At 35.9% G+C, this 21,359-nt stretch overlaps 1 pseudogene; it reads left to right on the top strand.

Annotated features, from left to right (window-relative positions):
- Nucleotides 1-1,291: 1,291 nt before the first annotated feature.
- Nucleotides 1,292-9,741, top strand: LOC124973205 (kelch-like protein 5; annotated as a pseudogene).
- The last annotated feature ends 11,618 nt before the right edge of the window (nucleotides 9,742-21,359 follow it).

Raw genomic sequence — 21,359 nt, 5'->3', positions numbered from 1 at the left:
TCCTGGGTTCTGGAGCGACTGGGGGTGCAGTAACCCTCTAGGCCACCATCTTGGATCGCCCTGTGAAGAGAGCCTGCGACCGGAGTGGGCAGAGCTGCCTGAAGAGTTCTCTGGCTGCCCTGCCCTGATCCCAGAGGCTGCTTGCAGATCGAAGCTCTCCATTGGTTCGGGGACTTGTGGCTGGTTCTATGTAGAAAACCTCTCACTGGGCGGTCTGGTCTGAGAAGCTAGCCTTGAAAGGCACCTCCCACCGCAGGGGTTCAGGCTACTTGGGGAGGTCTCTGGCTGCCCTATCCTGGTCCCTGAAGCTGCTTGTGTGCCAGGGTACGTTGCGCTGCACTGGCTCCGGGACTCGGAGCTTGTTCTGGTCAGAAAGGCTCTCACTAGTGGGCCAGTTCCGTTCCGAGAACCTGGAGAAGCTGGCTGTGTGGGCGGGGCCCACCGCCGGAGTGCGCAGGGCTGCCTGTGGATGACTCTAGCTGCCCTGCCCGGCTCCGATAAGCCACCTCTATCTGGGCCTGCCACCCGGGCCGAGCTTTACCCAGTGGGCAGACTCACCTGTGGCTCTATTTCAGTCCGAGTCTCTCAATGCCTCCCTTTCTTAACTCCTGGGTTCTGGAGCGACTGGGGGTGCAGTCTCCCTCTAGGCTGCCATCTTGGATCACCCCGTGAAGAGAGCCTGCAGCCGGAGTGGGCAGGGCCACCTGAAGAGGTCTCTGGCTGCCCTGCCCTGATCCCAGAGGCTGCTTGCAGATCGAAGCTCTCCGTTGGTTCGGGGACTTGTGGCTGGTTCTACGTAGAAAACCTCTCACTGGGCGGTCTGGTCTGAGAAGCTAGCCTTGAAAGGCACCTCCCACCGCAGGGATCCAGGCTACTTGGGGAGGTCTCTGGCTGCCCAATCCTGGTCCCTGAAGCTGCTTGTGTGCCGGAGTACGTTGTGCTGCACTGGCTCCGGGACTCGGAGCTTGTTCTGGTCAGAAAGGCTCTCACTAGCGGGCCAGCTCCGATCCGAGAACCTGGAGAAGCTGGCTGTGTGGGCAGGGCCCACCACCAGAGTGCACAGGGCTGCCTGTTGATGACTCTAGCTGCCCTGCCCGGCTCCGATAAGCCACCTCTCTCTGGGCCTGCCACCCGGGCCGAGCTTTACCCAGTGGGCAGACTCACCTGTGGCTCTATTTCAGTCCGAGTCTCTCAATGCCTCCCCTTCTTAACTCCTGGGTTCTGGAGCGACTGGGGGTGCAGTCTCCCTCTAGGCTGCCATCTTGGATCACCCCCCTGATCAATCCTTAAGATGATCTCCTCCAGTTGGCATCTTCCCTCTGTGAGCGACCAGGATGCAGGGAAGCGCTGGCCTAGGGGGCGGTGGGAACGCTCTCCAGGGTCGCCTAGGTGTTCCGCACCCACCGTGCTGACTGAGGAGGGGGCCTCACGCCGCCAGGCTGCCGAACCCTCGGTAAGGAAGCCGGGTGCAGATCTAAATTGAAATGTAAATGGGGAAACCCTCAGGCTCACTAGGAGACAACTCAGGTCCAAGAAAACATTTTCAAAAAGGGAAACAAAAGATTTTCAAAACTTCATAAAAGATCTTCTGATTGTGCTTTTGGCGAATTAATCTTTTGTTTTTTAGGAATGATTTTAAAGGTGAATAACAATTATCAGGACAAAAGTCAGCGACCCGAATTATTTTGAATTTTTCTTTTTATATCTTAAATTCTTACACAAATTAAATCAATGTTTAATGCATGTTCATTGCTATGAATTTCACTTACAATTAATTATAAAAATTTCCTTTTTGACTGATCTACAAATCACACTATGACTATATTTACATGATTTCAAAATTTACTTACAGTTTGAGCATGCTCACATTTTAAAATTAAAATAAAAATGGATTTATAATAACCTTAATTCATGTGAATTAATGAAATTTAATTCATATTGGGTAAATATCTAAAAGTAAAAACAAAAGGCTTCTTTATATTTATTTTCTTACATTTCCAAGTAAAAAACCTTTTAATTCACATTTTTCCAGGTGGTCAAATAAATAATAAATTGTTATATTCTGTAATATTTAAGATATATATTCCTTGTTTCTAATGTTTTATTTAAACAGGAAAGAAATTACTAATATTATTATTTACATTTTTTGATATTGAAGCCAGAATTGGGGACTGTTAGTTAGATGTAAAGGGGCGCAGTTTTGGTTCATCGATAACTCCCAGAAAAGACGCTCCGCAGATACAGGTCTCACACAAGGAACTTTTATTCAAGCGGACAAAACGTGTCCGCTCGGGGGAAAGGGGAAAGGGAAAGAGCGAGCAGAAGATGGCGCACGGTTCTTTGTATTGGAATTTCACAAGCTGGGAGGAACCAATCATGGAGGAGAATTATTACAGACTGACTGATGGACCAATGACATATTGGAACGTAATGTGGGAGGCAGGAAGGTTACAGCGACGTAAGCCGGAAATTCCTGTGACGGGAAAGGCGGGCTTAACGGCAGATTGACAGGTGGGTTGGGAGGGAAAAAGGTGGCTTTATACCTAACAGGGACAGTTAGTGTAGAAATAGGAAATTGGATCAGATCAAGAAAATGGAGGCCATAAACTCATCTGTCTCTGGAAGTTGGAGACTGTCATGGGAGAATGGAATGTCACGGACCTGCAGAACCCATTGATAACCAAATTTACCTGCCCTTGTCAGAGACTACAGGGAGGAAGGTGCTGATTAATGCCCCCTGGGCCCTTGCCTGTCTGAATCACTTTGACCCTACCCCTGCCCCATCCGATTTTCTCTTTTTACATCTCACCTGCAAAACCAGGCCTAATCCTGTAGGCAGGAAGGGAAGAGATAAGGAAAAAAGAATGGGAGAATAAAACCCATAAAAAGGACAAGATTTGCTCATCCCATGGATTCTGCCTTTGGGTCCCCTTCTTCCACCCAGGAGAAGTCTGCTTTTACTTTTCTTTAATATAGCTGCATTTCCACTCTACATTTGCCAACACCTGAGAAAGCAGGACTTGTCACCAGTAAAGAGCGGTATCAATATCTTGACTTTTGCAATTAAGAATAAATAAATTTAATTTGAGGAGAATAAATTAATTATCTATGCTTTTATTACAGAAGATACTTAATCGATTTACAAGGATGGGATGCTAAAAGATCATTGATTAGAACATCATCTACTAATGATACCGCCGTTTACCAGTGAGGAGTTCTGTTCCTTCTAATGTTGAAGGTTGAACACTAGAGAAGCACGCCAAGGCAAGCATATTAAGCAGGTTTTATTTAAAGATAATAATACAGACTTCTCCCGTCAGGAAGAAGGGGGCCATGGCTGATGTTCTAAAGTCCCAAGAAGTGAGCGCACCCTCCATCTTTTATAGGTTAGGGTCTCCTTTGTTCTCCAGTTCTCTCTCCCTTATCTTTCCTTCCTGCCTACTGACTAGGCCTGGTTTTGCATTAAGTGAGAAGCCATGGGCAGGGGGAGGGCCAAGGTGATTCAGGCAGATATGGGCCCAGGGGGCATTAATTAGCAGCTCCATGCTTGCAGTCCTTGATAAAGGCAATCAGATTTGGTAATCAATGGGCTCTGGAGCTCCTTGATATTCCATTCTTCCAGGGGCAGTCTCCAACTTCCAGAGGCAGATGGCTTCATGGTTTCATTTCCTCAAATTGACCTGATTTCCTATTTCTACACTAACTACCTGTCTTTAATTCTGGCTTCACTAAGTGTAAAAACATCAGATATTCCTAACTAAAATATATATGAACATTAGACATATTTGTAATTTGGTTAACAAAAGGTCTAAAATTCCTTTATTCTTTCTTTTCTCATTGAGAACTAAATACTAGCACTTAAAGTATCAGGTATACTATGTAAGTGCCTAAAACTTTTTTTTAACCTGATAAAAATAGAAGACTATAGCATGTTGAATAAATTAAAACAACATTTGTGCAAAATATTTTTTGAGATATTTACATGTAATTAAATTGGCTATATAAATTTGGCTATATATATTTAAATTGGCTACATAAAATTAAATTGGCTATATAATTAACATAATCAGTATAAATAAAAGAATAAAAGAAAAAAGTTTTTATTCTTTTAATTCTACTGTTTCTATTATAAAGGATGGTTACAAATATAGACAAGATCTTTTCACAAACCCCTATTCATTGGACCTTCTTACTGAAGGAGAGAAGAAAAAGAAAATACTTAAAACATTAATTTCTCATCCTAATAAAATAATTTCTTATGCTTGTTGAATTTCTACTATTTTAAAAAAAGTTAATTTTACATATATTATGGTTTATAGAATTTGGTTTAACAATAACTTATTTTAAAATACAACCTTCCTTTCCAAATTTTAAATTTCTCTTTAAAACCCAAATTTGATTAATATGAAAACATCAATGACTATATTTAATTAACCATGGTAATTAGTACTGACTTATTATGTTAATTATATTCTTGTTTTCCAGATAAAGAAGTTTTAAAATATTAGATTTACAGTGATATGTTATTAAGCTGATGTTCCCCAAACTAAAATCTTCTCAAAATGGTCTCTTACAAACTTATATAATAATAGCAATTTAATTAAAAATGAATTATATCATTTAATATTTTAAAATTAAATAAATATAAGTTTACAGTTTTGTATTATTGTCTACATTAAAAAGTAAACTTAACTATATTTTCAGAGTGCATTCAGAAGATACTGGCTTATTTAAAGTCTAACAATATGGGAAGTATTTTGACACCTTCCCCCAAAAGGGGATGGAAGCTCTTGGCATGTCTGTTTCATGTTTCAGATGTGATATTAGATTATGCTACTTAATTTATATTAATCCAAAGATTAATATAAAATAAAATAATATTCTTATAAAGAGGCTAAATATGGCTTCAGGATCATGGTATCTTCCCTATATCTTGTCAAGATACCCACTTAGAAAAAATTAAGTACACATAAAAAAATGTTTTGGAGGTTCCAGCAATTATTATTAACATTTATTAAATTTTCTAAACTGCTTTCTATAAATAAGCTCAGAGATATACATATTTTGCACATACACAATTATATTGTTCATTTTAAAGCTTATAACTTTGTATTAGATTACACAAAATTAGTATGCTTTTACAGCAATACTTTTAATTCCAGGTTTTTTTCATGTATTTCATTTATCCAAAACTCTATGTTGGACATCTGGATTATTTTTACTACTTTAAAATAAGGTTATTTAACATATTCATACAACAATATCTTTATACATAAAGATTATCTTTCCATAGAACCCTTAAAATATAATTGCTGGATCAATGATATAATTTTTTAAAGATTTTTAAATGATGTATTAAAATGCTATCCTGAAGTTCACTTAGAAAAATAAGACCATTACCTATATAACAAATAGGTCATGAGACTAATTTTCAATGTCTCTACTGACTGCATTTTCAAGACTTTTAACTCAGTCCACTATTACAGACAATTCATATCCTATTTTTAGTGGAAACTGGGCCTTCCCTTTTTGTAATGCCCTTTTCAACTTAACAATATTGACTTTAACAATATGTAACTTTATTAATCTTTCTGGTCAAATAGAAATGTTTATTAAGACACTACTATTTTTTTCTTTTTTGGGGGGTGTGCTGAAAATTGAACCCAGGGCCTTGTGCATGAGAGACACGCACTCTACCAACTGATCTATATTCCCAACCCAAGTCACTTCTTATAGTTTAATTATGTGTGCAGTACAAGGCCATTGTCTACACTTTAAAATTAGTAATACTCCAGTCTAGAGTAATTTTTTGTACAATTTAATTTAAGAAAAATAAAATATAAAGGAGGAAACAAATCACTATGTAAGCCTACTTAATTTCAAAAAACATTTTCTAAAAATTATATTAGGAGTTTCACTGCTGCTCAGTGATACAAGGAGTAATAGAACGCACCAGATTTTATAAGAAGATTTTAAATCTCCAACCACAATATCTATATGTTAGCTTTATTGAGCTCTCAGGTAAGTGAAATTTGTGGGAAATATGTTGGGCCCATTTCTCAGATCCACCTTTAATATATCCAACAATGTGGACTGGAGAATCAATCCCAATATTTACTGATGATATTCAAATGATGGAAGGTTTTGTAGAAACTCACACTATACCCATGATATACTCTGGTTATGTAGATGTAGCCTATAAGAAAAAGACAGCATAAGGAGTACCTATGCCAACCAATTATACTGGTCCTTGGAATTTTGGATTATTTTCAAACAATTATTAGAATGGGACTTTCTCATATAAAGTCAGTCATTTCTATGAAATACCCACCAATATCTTACTCCCTTAATTGTTCTTCAACAGAATCTGCTGTCTCTGCTAAATGGATAAAATAAACAAATGTCTTGACAATGCTACATACTTCAAAGGTGATGGATGTTTTTGGATTGACCTCCAAAAATTGATGAAAGACAGTTATATGGAAACATCTTTAGAAGATTCAAAGTCAGAAAGCCTTACTTGGCAACACTGCCACCAAATGTGTCACTTTTAATTCTAAAAAGAATTTGCAAACAACCATATTTAATCTAAATTTTAGTGCTATGAAAGATCTAAGAAACTAGGCAAATAATTGAACTCTTTAAAACTATTTTCAGTATACAAAATAAGATTAAATGTACAAATATTCTGATTTTTGAAACTCCATATAATTTGGACTATTCTCTATTATTTGGATATTACTTTGCACTGCTGTTAACCATTTAATAAACACCAAATTGGAATTCAACAAACTGATTGATATTACACTAGAAAGATGAATAATTCACATTTATATTCTAAGAGTTATTTCTTTTATAAATATTTGGTTCATATATAATTTAATGTATTCTTTTAGGTTCCTATCTGTTCCCACATTCATTATATCTAGGGGCATGATTTTTTTCTGTTAAGATACTATGACCTCTGAAAGTTAAGTATTAATAAAATGATTAAGATTAAATTAAATGCTTTAGCAGCTACTATTACAAATATCAGTAATGAGTCTTTTGCTCTCAAATTTAAACATAGGCTTAAATGCCATAATGACTGCAAGCTTGTATGTTGTTACAACTAAATATCATACTTCCCAATTGGACTAAGAGATAATTAAATATCATCTAATGGACATTTGATATAACAGGAATAATAGCCTGGATTTTGTAAAATCACATCACTACATTAAGGTTATTCAAAAGAATTGATCTCATGGACTCTGCATTTCTGGTTGATCAGATATTTACTAAATTGAATGGTTTAATATTAAAATGATATGTTTGCTATTGATTCTTTTTTTATCATGACAACAGGTTGCCATACTCTCAGAACCAAGAGCCAGGACCTCAGAACAGTTCTCAGAACCAAGAGCCAGGACCTCAAAGCAACTCTCAGAATCAAGATCTGGAGCCTCAACATAACTGCCCATCATTTGAATTTTAAAATATTAAAAAGGGAGAGATGTGAGAAGTCATCATTATTTAGCAGAATCAGGCTAGGTTGAGCCATGGTACACAGATGCCTGGCTTCTAGGAACTGTCAGGAAGCATGCGGTTCTGCATGGGGTAGTTCTGTCTCCCTCTGGAATATTCTCCCTTAAGAGAATGGCTCCCCCAACTCCACCCTTTCTGTTCATTACAGAAGCTCCTTCCAGTCCTTGTCCCCTTTACCTGTATATTATAAGTAAAGGAGAGTTGGGTGAGTTGTTGTAAGAGCCAAGAGCTGGTATGGTCAGACCCATCATGACCCCTCTAATTTAAAAAGAGTATTGACTTTTGTGTGTTCATTGAGTAGATAAGTTTTTTGAGTGATTGAGTAATGTACAGCCAACATCCAACTCTGGCAGTTCACACTTCTCTCATCCACATGGGATGTGGCAGAGAGGACCACCAAAGAGAAGTAAGCATCTTGTTATGCTTCATGCTTATCTCATTGTAAAAGGACTCTAAACTTTGAGCTGTTTTTCAAGTTTATAAGCTGAAGGTAAAAGATAACATATACCTAATACCTGCCCATAGATCTAAATTGTGTTTGGTGGATCAATCTGCATTTCTACCCTAGTATGAAAGGCCAGATTTATATCTCTCTGTGAATTCATTTCAGCATTTCCAATTTAACTTTTGTAAGTTTTGGAACTTTGGAGATCATTGAACTGTTAATAACATCATACTTGTTCTTTTATTAATTAATGATTTAAGTAATATGTTTTTATCATCTTTCAAGTTTTACATTATTTGTAAGCATATCATAATTTTATCTTTTTAAAATCAATTTTTCACTGCCTAAATTACACAAAATGTTGATTAATAAACCACAATGTATAGAATTTAATGCTTTCTCCCTCTGAATGATTTAGACCATTAAAGAAAGTGGATGTAGTACATTGCTGCATGACTTTGGCTTCTGGTGTCTTCAATAACTGTATAATATTATGTTGATAAAGACATGTCCCAAGAGCACTGGGTAGTAGAAAAGTTGCTATAGAATAAAACTAAGTAAGCAGTCAAGGAAATGATGTTGTGTTTAATGAACTTTTAAAGAGCTGGAGTGCTGCTTTTAAATTAATGGACCTGTCTTTCCTACTCTTTTATAAAGGAGATAGTGCTTAGTAATGTGTAATAGGGAGTTCTATTAGCAATCTTTTGTGCATGAGGATAGGAAATACATTCCTTGTGATCAAACTGAGATTTTCAACTCCCTTTCTTCCTTCACACTTCTCAATAGTTAACTGCTTCTGTGCTGTGCTCCCGAGCACTGCCCCAATACCTAAAGGAGTACTACTTATACTGTATTGGAGGTATTATTCTCAGTTTACTTACATAATCTACAAGACTGTGACTTTGGCACAGTGTTTCAGGTTAAGATGCTGGGAACAGGCCAGGAATGTGTGAGAGGCTGAGAATTCCTCTATCCCTCTTTCCCTCCTCCTCAGTCTTGGCCAGCTGATCCCACCATGACCCCAGGCTGCCTCCAGAGCCAGTCATAGATTTCCAGTATTAGTCATACATTATCATTCTGCCATTCAATGGAACCATGTTTATCATACGATTTTCTTCAAACCCTTAATCAGGATGAGCAAATAAAATATTTAAAAATGGGAAATTATTCAAGACATTAAAAAGTTATGTGATATAATTTTAGTTGCTGCTGATCACAAAATTCCAACTAACAGATTGATGCTCTCTTGTCTCTCAGATTATTTTGCTGCCATGCTTACTAATGATGTCATAAGTCAGAAAAAAAGAAATAAAAATGGAAAGTGTAGAACCAAACTCATTTTGTCCTTGATTCAGTATGCATATACAGGCCACACTGAATCAAAAAGAAGATAATATTAAATTTCTGTAATCTACATCTTGCCTTCTTTAGCTTTCATGGGTTGTGGAAACATGCTGTAATTTTTAATAAAATAGCTCCACCTGACTAACAGTCTTAGAATCTGCTCTTTTGCTGGTGCCTAGAGTTGTACAGGTTTGCATATAGTGGCTCACAATTACTTTATGGAACATTTTATGGAAGAAATCAGAAGCTAGGAATTTGTACTACTGTAAGCCAGTGAAATACAAAGCTCTTGGCCAATGATGTCATGAACAGTCCAGATGAGGACACGATATTGAATTCTTTTTTACTTATGTCCCTCAGGATTTGGAACAGAGACAGATCTCAGTAAACTTTTGGCTTATATTAGGTTACCACTATTCTCTTAACTCAAACCATGGTTCCAGAAAATTTTGCTCCTGGGTACAAGGAATATCTTGTTCCTCCTTTCTACATTGGGCCTAAATTATCATGGAATCTGCTCTTTGATTACAGATTAGAAATGCACAAGAGCAGAAGTTTCATCAAGAAGCTTCATTCACTATGCAATCACTGTGTTTGCAATGAGAACATTGTGGTTTGAATTTGGAGGTGGTAGCACAATCTAAGAGCACTTTCAAGAACCAGAAGAAATGTTTTCATTTCAAAGCATTTGTACCATTGGTTTCTAGTATATGCTGTTAGATTGAATTTTCTGGAAATGTTTTACCAGTGGATTTCACTTTCAAAAAGTGATCCTCCTTAAAGTTTCACTCTGCTTCAAGATGTTGGTTCTAATAGAAACAGAAGAACTCTTATGAGTCTCATTTGTATATTTTGCCAGAAATCTTTTTTGAATGTGCAAGCTGAGAACACCATAGCTGTGCTTACCAGTGTAGTTCCAGGAAGCAGCTTCAACCTGTATGCTCTCATTCTGTTCTCATTCAGAACACTGTCAATTGAATTTGAATGAATAAGCACAAAGCAAATGTGCTTTTGAACACAAGGTTTCCTGCTTTCAGTTCAAAGAGTTTGTAACATTGAAACAGCACTTAATTTGAAGGGGAATGACACTTGAAATGAGTTTTCTGAAAAAGTGTCACAAATGGATTTCAATGAATCCCTGGGAAATTGATGTTCTCTGCAGTCCCGCCACATTCCCTGAAAATGGTGCTCCCATGTACAAGGAACCACTTGCTACCTCTGTTCTTACATTGGGTTTGAAACATGCTTTGTGCTGTTTGAAAACAGCACAGTATTTCCAAACAGGAGAAGTTTCAGAAAAGAGCTTCAACCTGTGTGCCCTCACTCTGATCTGGATGAGAACACTGCTCTGGTTTGAATTTGGATGCGGTAGCACTAAGGGAGAGCACTTTCAAGCATCAGAAGCAATGGATTAATAGAAATGGATCATAGCATTTGTTCCATTGCCAATGGTATATGCTGTTAAATTGTGTTTTTTAAAAATGTTTCACCAGTGGATTTCAATGAGACTTTGAGAAATTGTTTCTTTGCAAAGGTGCACTTTGCTCTAAGAAATTGATCCTAATAGAAGCAAGAGTTCTCTTGTGAGCCCAGTGTGTATTTTGGGCTTGAAGTGATTTTTGAATGTACTGGCCAAAAACACTTAATAAGTGCTTAACAGGAACAGTTCCAGCAAGCAGCTCCAACCTGTATGCTCCCACTCTGTTGTCAGTGAGAACAGTGTGGTTTGAATTTAGATGAATAACACAAAGGAAAAGTGTGCAAAAGCACAATGTATAACAATTTCAAGTTGTTTGTAACATTGAAGGAGACACTTAATTTGAAGCAGCAACTGCATATGAAGTGACAGTTCAGAAAAGTTTCACAAGTGGATTTTAATAAACTGGGCAATTGTTCTCTGTAGCGCCATCATGGTCTCAGAAGACAATGCTCCTGGGTGCAAGGGATATCTTGTTACCTTTGTTCCTACATTGCTCCCAAAATATACTGGAATGCAATGTTTCACTACAGCTTAGAAGGGTCTAAGAGGAGAAGTTTCAGTAAGAAGCTTCATTCTGTGTGCACTCACTTTGATTGCATTGAGAAAATAATGGTATAAATGTGAATGTGGTAGATCAAAGCAAGAGCACTTTCAAACATCAGAAGAAATGGTTTTATTTCAAAGCATGTGTAGCATTGGTAGAATATACATGCTGTTAAACTGAGTTTTCTGAAAGTGTTTCACCAATAGATTTCATTGAGACTTGAAAAACTGATCCTCTTCAAAGTTTTACTCTGCTCCAAGAAGTTGGTTGTAATAGAAGCAAAACCACTCTTATTAGCCCCACTTGAATATTTTACCTACACTATATTTTGACTGTGCTGGAACACCATAGGTGTGCTTAACAGTGTAGTTTCAGCAAGCAGCTGAAACCTGTATGTCCTCACTCTGGTTGGAATGGGAACATTGTGCTTTGAATTTGGATAAATTTTCACAAAACAAATGTGCTTTCAAGCAGCAGAAGCAATAGTTTCATTTCAAAGCATTTTTGATATTGGCAACTGGTTATTCTGTTAAATTGTGTTTTCTGAAAAAGTTTCACCAGTGGATTTCAAGTAGACATTGAGAAATTGTTCCTGAAATGATTTTTGAATGTGCTGGCCAAAAACACTTATTAAGTGCTTAACAGGAGCAGTTTCAGCAAGCATTTCCAACCTGTATGCTCCCACTCTGTTGTCAGTGAGAACAGTCTGGTTTGAATTTGGATGAATTAGCACAAAGCAAAAGTTCTGAAAAACATGAAGTATAACAATTTCAAATTGTTTGAATAATAATAATGTACATTTTTAAGTTGGGGCTACATGAATATAACAAAAAACTGAATATGTAATAATGTATATGCAAATATGGCATCAATAATTTGACATTTAAGTCAAAATACCTGTAAGCACTCACATTAGCATACACACTTCTATGTAAAATTAGGTTTACTTATAGTGTTAACATTACAGTGAGTGTTAACTTTTGATGATGTGTTAAGTGGCACATATCTGTAATCCCAGCAGCTTCAGAGGCGGAGGCAGGATCATCAAAAAATCAAAGCCAGATTCAGCAGCAATGATGCACTAAGCAACTCAGTGAGACTCTGCCTCTAAATAAAATATAAAATAGCTCTGGGGATATGGCTTGGTGGTTGAGTGCCCCTGAGTTTGATCCACAGTGTGAAAAAAGTAAACAAACAAAAATAGTTTTAAATTTTTTGTTTTAAAGGGAATAAATATGTACATAGAGTAAAATAAATATTCATAAAAATGTACATGAGAAAATATGTATAAAACAATATATAAACTTATATGTTCTGAAAGTTGAAGTGTATACTTAGAGTCATATATATATACTTTTTTTCAACTGTAGTATGTCTAGTTATCGAGAAAAACTGAAAGCATTACCCCTTAAAACTGGAAGAAGAAAGGGATTCTCTCTTTCACAACGTCTATTCAACACTGTCCTTGAAACTCTAGCCAGAAAAATTAGACAGAGAAAATAAAGGGATATGAAGAGAAAAAGAACTCAAACTATCACCATTCACCAATGACAAGATTCTATATTTAGAGCCCAAAAATTCCACCAGAAAACTTCTAGATCTCATAAATCAATTCAGTAAAGTAGAACATAATATCAACACTAATAAATCTAATGCATTTTTATTCATGAGTGATGAATCCTTTTGGTTTAATATAAGTCATAGGAATATACTTTTAAAAATTTAGTGATGTTATATATAACCCAAAAATTAATATATTGTATGCTAATATACCTTTGATATTTTAATATATGTCAACAAGTGCATAAATATGCATATTAGTATAAGCACTTTTATATGAAATTAGGTTTACATATTGGTTTGGGTTAGGGTTAGAATTCAATTTTGTGTTGGGTTTGGGTTAGGGTTAGGGAATTAATATGAATATCAGTAAATGTAAAATTTCATGAGAATGTATGTGTGAAATATGTTTGAAAATATATGAATACATGTTTTCTGATACAGGAATATTTATAATGTGAGTCACTTGAATATATTTACTCAAAATTGCAGATGCATGGATATATCACATAAATTAATGTATAAGATATAGCATTTAATAATTTAATATGCAAATAAAAGTAACATGAATATTGATATCACTGTACAAACTTACATAAAATTAGGTTTAGATATAGGGGTAAGATTAGAGTCAGTTATAAATTTTGAGTTGTTTAGGAAACAAATATATATGTCTGGAAATATGAATATGTATAAGAATGTACATGTGAAAATACGTATGAAAAAATAAACAAAACATTTTGAAATAGAGAAGGGTTTAATGTGACTATTATAAATACACTTTAAATTTAGGGATACACTAAAAGTTATGTGTGTTGTGTATAATATATACAAACATTTATTATTGAACATATTAATCAAAATACACATCAATCATCACATGTGCTTTTATGTAGAATTAGGTTTATTCACACAATGTTAGGTTTATTAATTCTTTTTTTTTTTTTTTTTTTGCAGTGCTGGGGATTGAACCCAGGGCCTTATTCTTGCAAGAAAAGCATTCTACCAACTAAAATATCTCCCCAGCCAACTATTACATTTTTTATTGTTTTCTGCATATGGTTAGGGATTGAATATATATATGTATATATATATATATATATATATAATGAAACATGAATATTCATAAACAATTACATTTGAAAATAAGTATGAAAATGTGTATATGTTTTTAAATAAGGAATTGTTTAATGTCAGAAATAAATAGATATGTTTTTAACCTTGGGAATGCATTTATAATTATATATATGAATATATAATTATATGTATGCAAATATATCTTTGTTAATTGAAGGTATAAGTCAAAACACACATAACTATTCTTATTTCAATATATGCACTTCTGTAAGTTGAAGATTAGGTATAGGAGCAAATTTCAAGTTAGAATTAGATTTAGAGTTGTGTTAGGGTTAGGGTTAGGGTATGAATATGTATATCAGGAAACATGACTTTTCACCAGAAAATATGCTCAAAAATATATTGAAATAGCAAATTGTTTAATGTGAGCCATAAAAATACACTTTTTAAAATACATGGATACATGCATAAATTACATATATGAATATATAACATATATGCAAATATACCATTGATTATTAAATATAGAAGTAAAAAAACACAAATATTCATATATCTATATATGTTTTCATGCAAAATTATGTTTAGTTATGGTATAACTTTACAAATAGTTTTACATTTAGGGTTGGATTTGGAATTGGGTTCGGGAATGAATATGGAAAGCAGGAAATATGAATATTCATAAGAATGTACACATTAAATTATGCACTCTGAGATAACTCCCTTGAAAAGAAAATTCCACTTGCAATGAACTATTGTTTATCAATGGCACACACAGTTCCAAAGTGAAACATTTTTCAAGATCTGAAAAGCAGTAATTCTTCACACTAGTTCAAACCTGGACAAACCCCAATATTGCTCACTGAGAACTGAGTTCTTTCAATTGAGGCTGCTTCCATAAAGTGCGACTATTCTGTTCTTCCTAGCTTCTTAGCAACTTCATGCAAAACACAGTTCAGATTCTGTATCCAGTCTGGCAGGTGCCCCAAGTTTGTGGGAATCACTGGTATTGCTAAAAGGGACAACTCCTCAAAGATTCATTAAGACTGAACTGACAACCTTCTCCAAAACCATCCCTGCAAAAACTACAGGTTGAGATTTCCAAAGAGGTTACTCAATTTATAGAGGTCCCTCAGGTCATAGATAGTATACAGGCAATAGGGGCTACATAAGCCATAAATTCTACAGAGGTCCTAGGTGCTACTGTAGTTTTAGAGGCTATACAGGTCATAGAAAGTCCTTAGGTAATAGAGGTAAATTGGACCATACAGGTTACACAATTCACAGGAGTTACTATGTTCATTTAGGCTACTAAAATCACAGAGGATACTCCAGTCTTATAGGCTCCTGAGGTGTCAATGATATGTAGATAATAATGGTACTGTTATAGAGTCTACTTAAGTCATAATAACTTCACAGAACATAGAAGATACACAATTCAAGAAGCTATGCACTTCCTTAAGGTACATGTCTTTAATTGTCCAGTTCTTAACTAAAACACAGTCACAATTCATGGTAGTGGCAGCAACCTCGTGCCTTGGGCAGGGAAAACTTCTAATGCTAGGTTTGGCCACTGGAATAGAGCCAATGCAAATTAATTAAAAACATTTTATGAAAAAAAAATTTATACATGAATTTTTAAGGTCAATGAGAAAAGGAAACTTAATTGTGCTTATATGGTATATGTTGTCCTGTTAGGTGCCTGTGGTGTGCAATAAGAATGTGCCCCAGGATGGTAAAGAAGACCCTTGGGCTACACTGATGCCAACCCCAGCCTGAACAGGTTATCTTGGGCACATTGACAGCATTCTGAGGCATCTTTTAGGAAGAATTATTGCAAAATAAAATGACAAGCAGTCTCACAGTTAAACACACCAGTTGTGAATAAGATGCCACCAAAGAGAAGAGGTATAGTGGGTGTGGGTAGAAGCTGAGGAGGGACAGTGACTTCTGAATGATATTTTCTATAGCAACATGTTTTTGGTATATTTTGCATAAACATGGCAACTCCTGGCAATTTACACTGGAGAAAAAGAGACTCAGGACAAAACATTCATAGTTCAAGCATAACCAGGAAGGTGTGGGCAAGCTGGCTCAACTGACTCTTCCTTCTACTACTGCAGATGCCGAGAGAGCCCAGTGGGAAAATATATTAAAATATATTAAAACCAACATCTCTCTGACCCCTGAGTTGAGCTTAAAAATGCCCCCCCCCATGGAATGACATTCAATAATAGCTAGAAAATTCTTGTACTTTACCTCTTCAAAAAGAATTCACATTAGGTTTTAATTGGTGGGTGAATATGTCTTTTCAAAATCTCAGATGTACAATAAACACTAATTAGATTACTTACTTTTTAGTGTGGGAATTAATATTGTTTAGAAAATGGCTTACAAGTTGAGCCATTTTTAGATTTATTTTTGGTTGGTTAAGCTTCAGAGATTTTTTGCTGCCTAGTATTTAAATCTCAGAAGGGAAATACTTATTGCATTCAAATAATTTAATGAAATTCTGAAGACCAAAAAAGATACGCAGAGGACATAAACTGGGTTGGGATAATTACTACATGTTTTAAAGATGCTCATACCTATAAAAGATGATGAAACTCCAAGTTGTTGGAGTTTTACTCCCCAAATTGGTTTAAAGGTGTGACATTTTTGAAAGACTATCATGGCTTTGTTGTACTTAAGCCTATTTTAGTAAGAAAAAAATTTAAAGCTTCTGTTTATGAAAGAAAGTACAGGTCATATTTCAGAAATTACCTTTAATCTTAGTGATAAAGCCTAAAGTAAACACACTGATCATTTTCTTATGAAAGAAAAATGTTCTTCCATAAGCAAAGTTTTTGCTGTTCTAATTGAAAAATAAAATATCAATAATTTTGCATTTATTATGCTAAGATCTTATTTCTTAATCTCTCTGGCACTGTCATGGATTCTAACAAATATTTGGACTGTGCTTAATTCTTTAATTGAGAAACAGGACTAGGGCATAAAGTAGGGAGAACACAGCTCTATAGTCCTGGCTGTGTCACCAATGAGCAGTTTAACAAGTAATTTTTAGGGAGTTCTTGCTCCCTATGCATCACCCTTGCTTCTTCATCAATGATATGGAAAAAGAACAAATAACTTTCAAGGTCTCTTCCAGCTTTATAACTGTGTATAAATTAATTTTTTGACAGACATTAAATGTTTCATCCAAACCATCCTCACCTAGATGTGTTTTATTTTGTCATTACCATTTCTTGCCAATACACATGTATTATGGTTAAGGATGAGAGTGCATCTATAAGAAAGAAAAGAAAAGCAGTTCATTAACCTAGGAGTCCAGATTTTTGTCTAATTTCTTTGTTGAAGAAGGGAGTTTCTGGAAATCTCTGCATTTTCACAGGAAAAGCCTCAGATTGGGAGTCAGAAATCCATCTCTATTGGTTAACAGTCCCATGATATTGGAGCAAGTGGGTTCAGTTTTTCCAGTGGGAATACTAAATTAGTACTTGATACTCAGGAGGACTTAAATAGATAGTGCTTATGAAGCATTTTGTAAAATGTGAAAAGCTATATAAATGAGTTGTAATAATTATGGTTTCAATGAACTGATTACAGTGTAAACATATAAGTACTGGCTGAGTTAGTAGTCTACTGGAAAATAAAAGAAGTGTGAAAATTTAAGAAAATCTTTAAATGTAATTATAATGCATTTGGCACAGAGAGTAGCTGAGATAATGAATTTCCTCCTTGTTCTCCCCTGCTGCAGGCATTTGGTGATGTTTTCCTTAAGGTAAAAATTCTTGACCACTGAAAATGTATTTTCAGTGGAAGATGATTAATATGTCAAATCAGAATATTGCAATTTTGATAGTATTGTGACAGATACCAATATGTGCTATCTATATAAATTATATAATTATTTAGGTACAGAGTGAAGAGGAAATAAATTAACTCATTACTGTAATTAATAGTAGAAAACATGTTCATTAAGTATTGTATGTACAACTTAGAAGTTTATAGGTTCTTTAGGAGAGTTTTGGTAGCAATATATCCTTACTTTTCTGAGAAGCTTCAAGTAAAAAAAAATTCTTGTTCTGGTATAATATGAAGAAATCTTAAGTTATTAGTAGTTATTTTAATTTTAGCTATATTATAAAGTATAAAATTTATCTCTGCCTTTAAAAGTTTTTGTGCTTCTTTTCATTACTTCCTATTCTTTTTATAGTTACCTAATTAGGTAGAAAATCTATCTAGTGCACTCAAGTATATAAAATAATTTCTTCTAGTATATTTGTTTTCTGTCATACCTAAGGTTTTGTGCTGGAACCAATTTTCTGACATCAGGAGACATAGCATTTTTGGAGTTATTTTGTAATTTGTGATGTTCTGTGAAGAATGAGTACTGAAGTGACTGTTTTATTGAACGTTTTGAGGTGCATGTGTGATGGCACTGAGCTTCCAATGTGTAAAGTGTAATTGGTGTAACATCTGGTAAAATTGCCTTTCCCCCCTTTGAGAGACAGTGTTCTGATTGGTGCACAGTAAATTTAAGTAAAGGTTGTGTTTCATAAGATTATTAAACACATAGGCGGTTTTTCCACTTGATGTTTAATGATAGATTATGTTGACTTTTGACATGTACTTCAACATTTTCTTGATTCACAGATATAGGTAGTTTCCAAGCTGTATACAAGAACAGAGTTCATTGATCTTTCCTTCAGAGGGCAGAGATGAGGCAAATGGACAGAAGTTGTAGGGAGGAGAATTCTAAATTAATTAGTGTCAAGAAAGATTTTTAATCAGAATGTTCCAACAGTCTAAAACAGTCTAACTAGCTCTTTGACATTGGGGTGAGTTTAGTAGTTCTATGTGACTACCATTCCTACCTGCCTCAGTGCTTGGACTAATTGAATTGGAGGTCTGATTTTTTGATAAGCTGACTTTGTGGTCTGATTTTTGGATCAGTGTTTCAAGGCAGATGGGGGTTGGGTATAAAGAAGAAAATGCAGCCCCTTCAAATAAAAGTGAATGTTTCAGGGCTGGGGCAGTGGCTCGGTGGTAAAAGAGCTTGCCTAACTGTTCAATTCTCAGTACCACATTAATAAAGTATTATGCCCATCTACTTTTTTTTTTTTTTTTTGGTGGTGCTGGGGATTGAATCCAGGGCCTTGTGCTTGAGAGGCAAGCACTATACCAACTGAGCTATCTCCCCAGTCCCCCATGTACATCTAAAACAATACATAAAAAAAATTGAAAAGCTTTGAAAAGAAATGAGTGTTTCTTCTTTCAAAGGTCTTTATATTGTGACAGGCAGTAACAGTATTTGATACTGATATTCATTATGATTCCACTTCTGTCCCCATAAAGTACACCTATTGGAGCTATTGATCTTGTGAATAGAGGTATTTCCCCCTTTGATTTATAGAAACAATAATTAAAAATGATATTTTGTGGCCAACTGGAAAGAAAAATCTTATAGTACATTGGGGTAGGACAAGGCCCTTCTGCTGGAGACTATTGCATATGGCTAAGTTTTGCCTTCCTCTCTAACCTTCAGCTTGTCCCTTCTGCCCTCATGTGGGGTTCCTGTAAATGCTAGTGGACACCACTCAACAGACTTCAGTGCACAATAAGCCCCTATAGAGGTGGTCACTGCCCACATGGCTCCATCCTTCCAGATGTCATACTCTTCACTAACCCAAGGCCTCAGATCTGTTACCACAAATGCTAGCATGCTGGGTTCCCAATAAATAGTGGTCTTAGCTGTCATGGTTACAGCAGAAAGCAGTGTTGTCAATCTTTTGCACACACTGTATGCTGCCAACACATCATCTCCACAAGGCAGGTCCCATCACCACCTATTTCCTCTTATTGATAAAAACACAGCAAGAAAAGGAAATGTGCTTGTACAACTTCCAAGTGGTGGGTCTCAGGATAGAGCTTAGGAACCCCTCAACTCACAGCTCAAGCACCATGGCTAGTATCATTCAAAACACAAGTTCCCCAAAGATGAAAATGACTGGAGATGACAGAGTAAAATGCAGATGATGGGGAAGAATGCAGATGGAGAGTCTGAGACCAGAACTGACAGACCCATGAGAAAAATCATTGAGGACCCCATAACAGCACTGGACAGGCAAAGATAACTTAGAAGAATGCAACCTCAAGAGAGCTGCATGCTCAGAGGATGACGGGTTTGCTGCATGGGCAGAAATGGAGCCAAAGGAGAAAGGTTCCAGGAAGAAAGGTGATCTGGCCTGCCATATCATGTTTATCCAGAACACCGAATTTTCTGCCCTTTATGGTGTCTATGACTGAAGGCTGAACTCCACTCTCCTCATTCCTCCTTAAATCAACAAAACTGAACACACAAGGAGGAATGCAGCTGATATCTGCTGAATGTATGTGTTAGTTTCAAGCAGCTCATTTTCACCATGGAAGACTTTTGTGGCCGCCTTAATCTGATGTTGCTAAATGCATAATTGAAACTCACAGTATTTAAGTCTTATGTCTTATTATTTGGGTGTGGTGAAATGTTGGTTTGCTTCTCTCTCTCAGACTCACACACATACACACATACACACAACTTACTATTGAATGTTCAATATATCTTTGGGTTTCCATGAAGTAGCTCCTTCAAGTCCTGTTCTATCTTGAATGCTGTGATTTTTTTCTTTTTTCAAGTTGTCAGAGTCAGCAACCTCATTCTTTGTAAAGAGAGTAAATATACTTTACAGTCCTCTGTTGCCAATACAGACCTAAGAAAATAAAGCACAATATCTTTGAAGACACTCTCAGCTTCATTGTTGACCATCAAGCACCAAACCTCCATCAAACTACAGGCCAAACAAGAAAAGTCCTTGATTTCTCAGTGGCCAAGTCTGCATGAACAGAAAAAATCCTCAATCCACAAAGATTTCCTAAAAGACATGTGGTCAGGGCAAGGGTAGGGGGTGGGAAAGTTTCCCAGTGTTACTCTTGGCTCAGGCTCTGCTACTAGAAAAAAGATTCTTCCAGAAAGAATCATTTCAGAAGATAACATGCCTGTATATGTATGTATGTATACACATCTCAAAACCACATATATACTGTAAATTATACACACACAGTTTGTATTTATATAATTTATTTAAAAAAATTTAAAAAACAGGTGTAATCTCAGTAGCTCATCATAGAAGTTTGAGGCAGGAAGATTGCAATTTCTTTTATTTATTAATTGCAATTTCAAAATCAGACTTATCCCAAGAACTTTGAATCCATGACAAATGGCTGTTTATGCACACCCTAGAACCAGCTTGTGCCAATAAATGTTAGTTGTCAATACTGTTAATGCTATTACTATTAGGAAGCTTCTGTTGCACCTCTCTGTGTCCAAAAAGTTGAGACAGATC

Source organism: Sciurus carolinensis, assembly GCF_902686445.1.
Source record: "Sciurus carolinensis chromosome 14 unlocalized genomic scaffold, mSciCar1.2 scaffold_101_arrow_ctg1, whole genome shotgun sequence".
NCBI lineage: Eukaryota > Metazoa > Chordata > Mammalia > Rodentia > Sciuridae > Sciurus > Sciurus carolinensis.
Note: the sequence above shows the minus strand (reverse complement) of the source record. Positions and strands in the feature narration are given on the sequence as shown.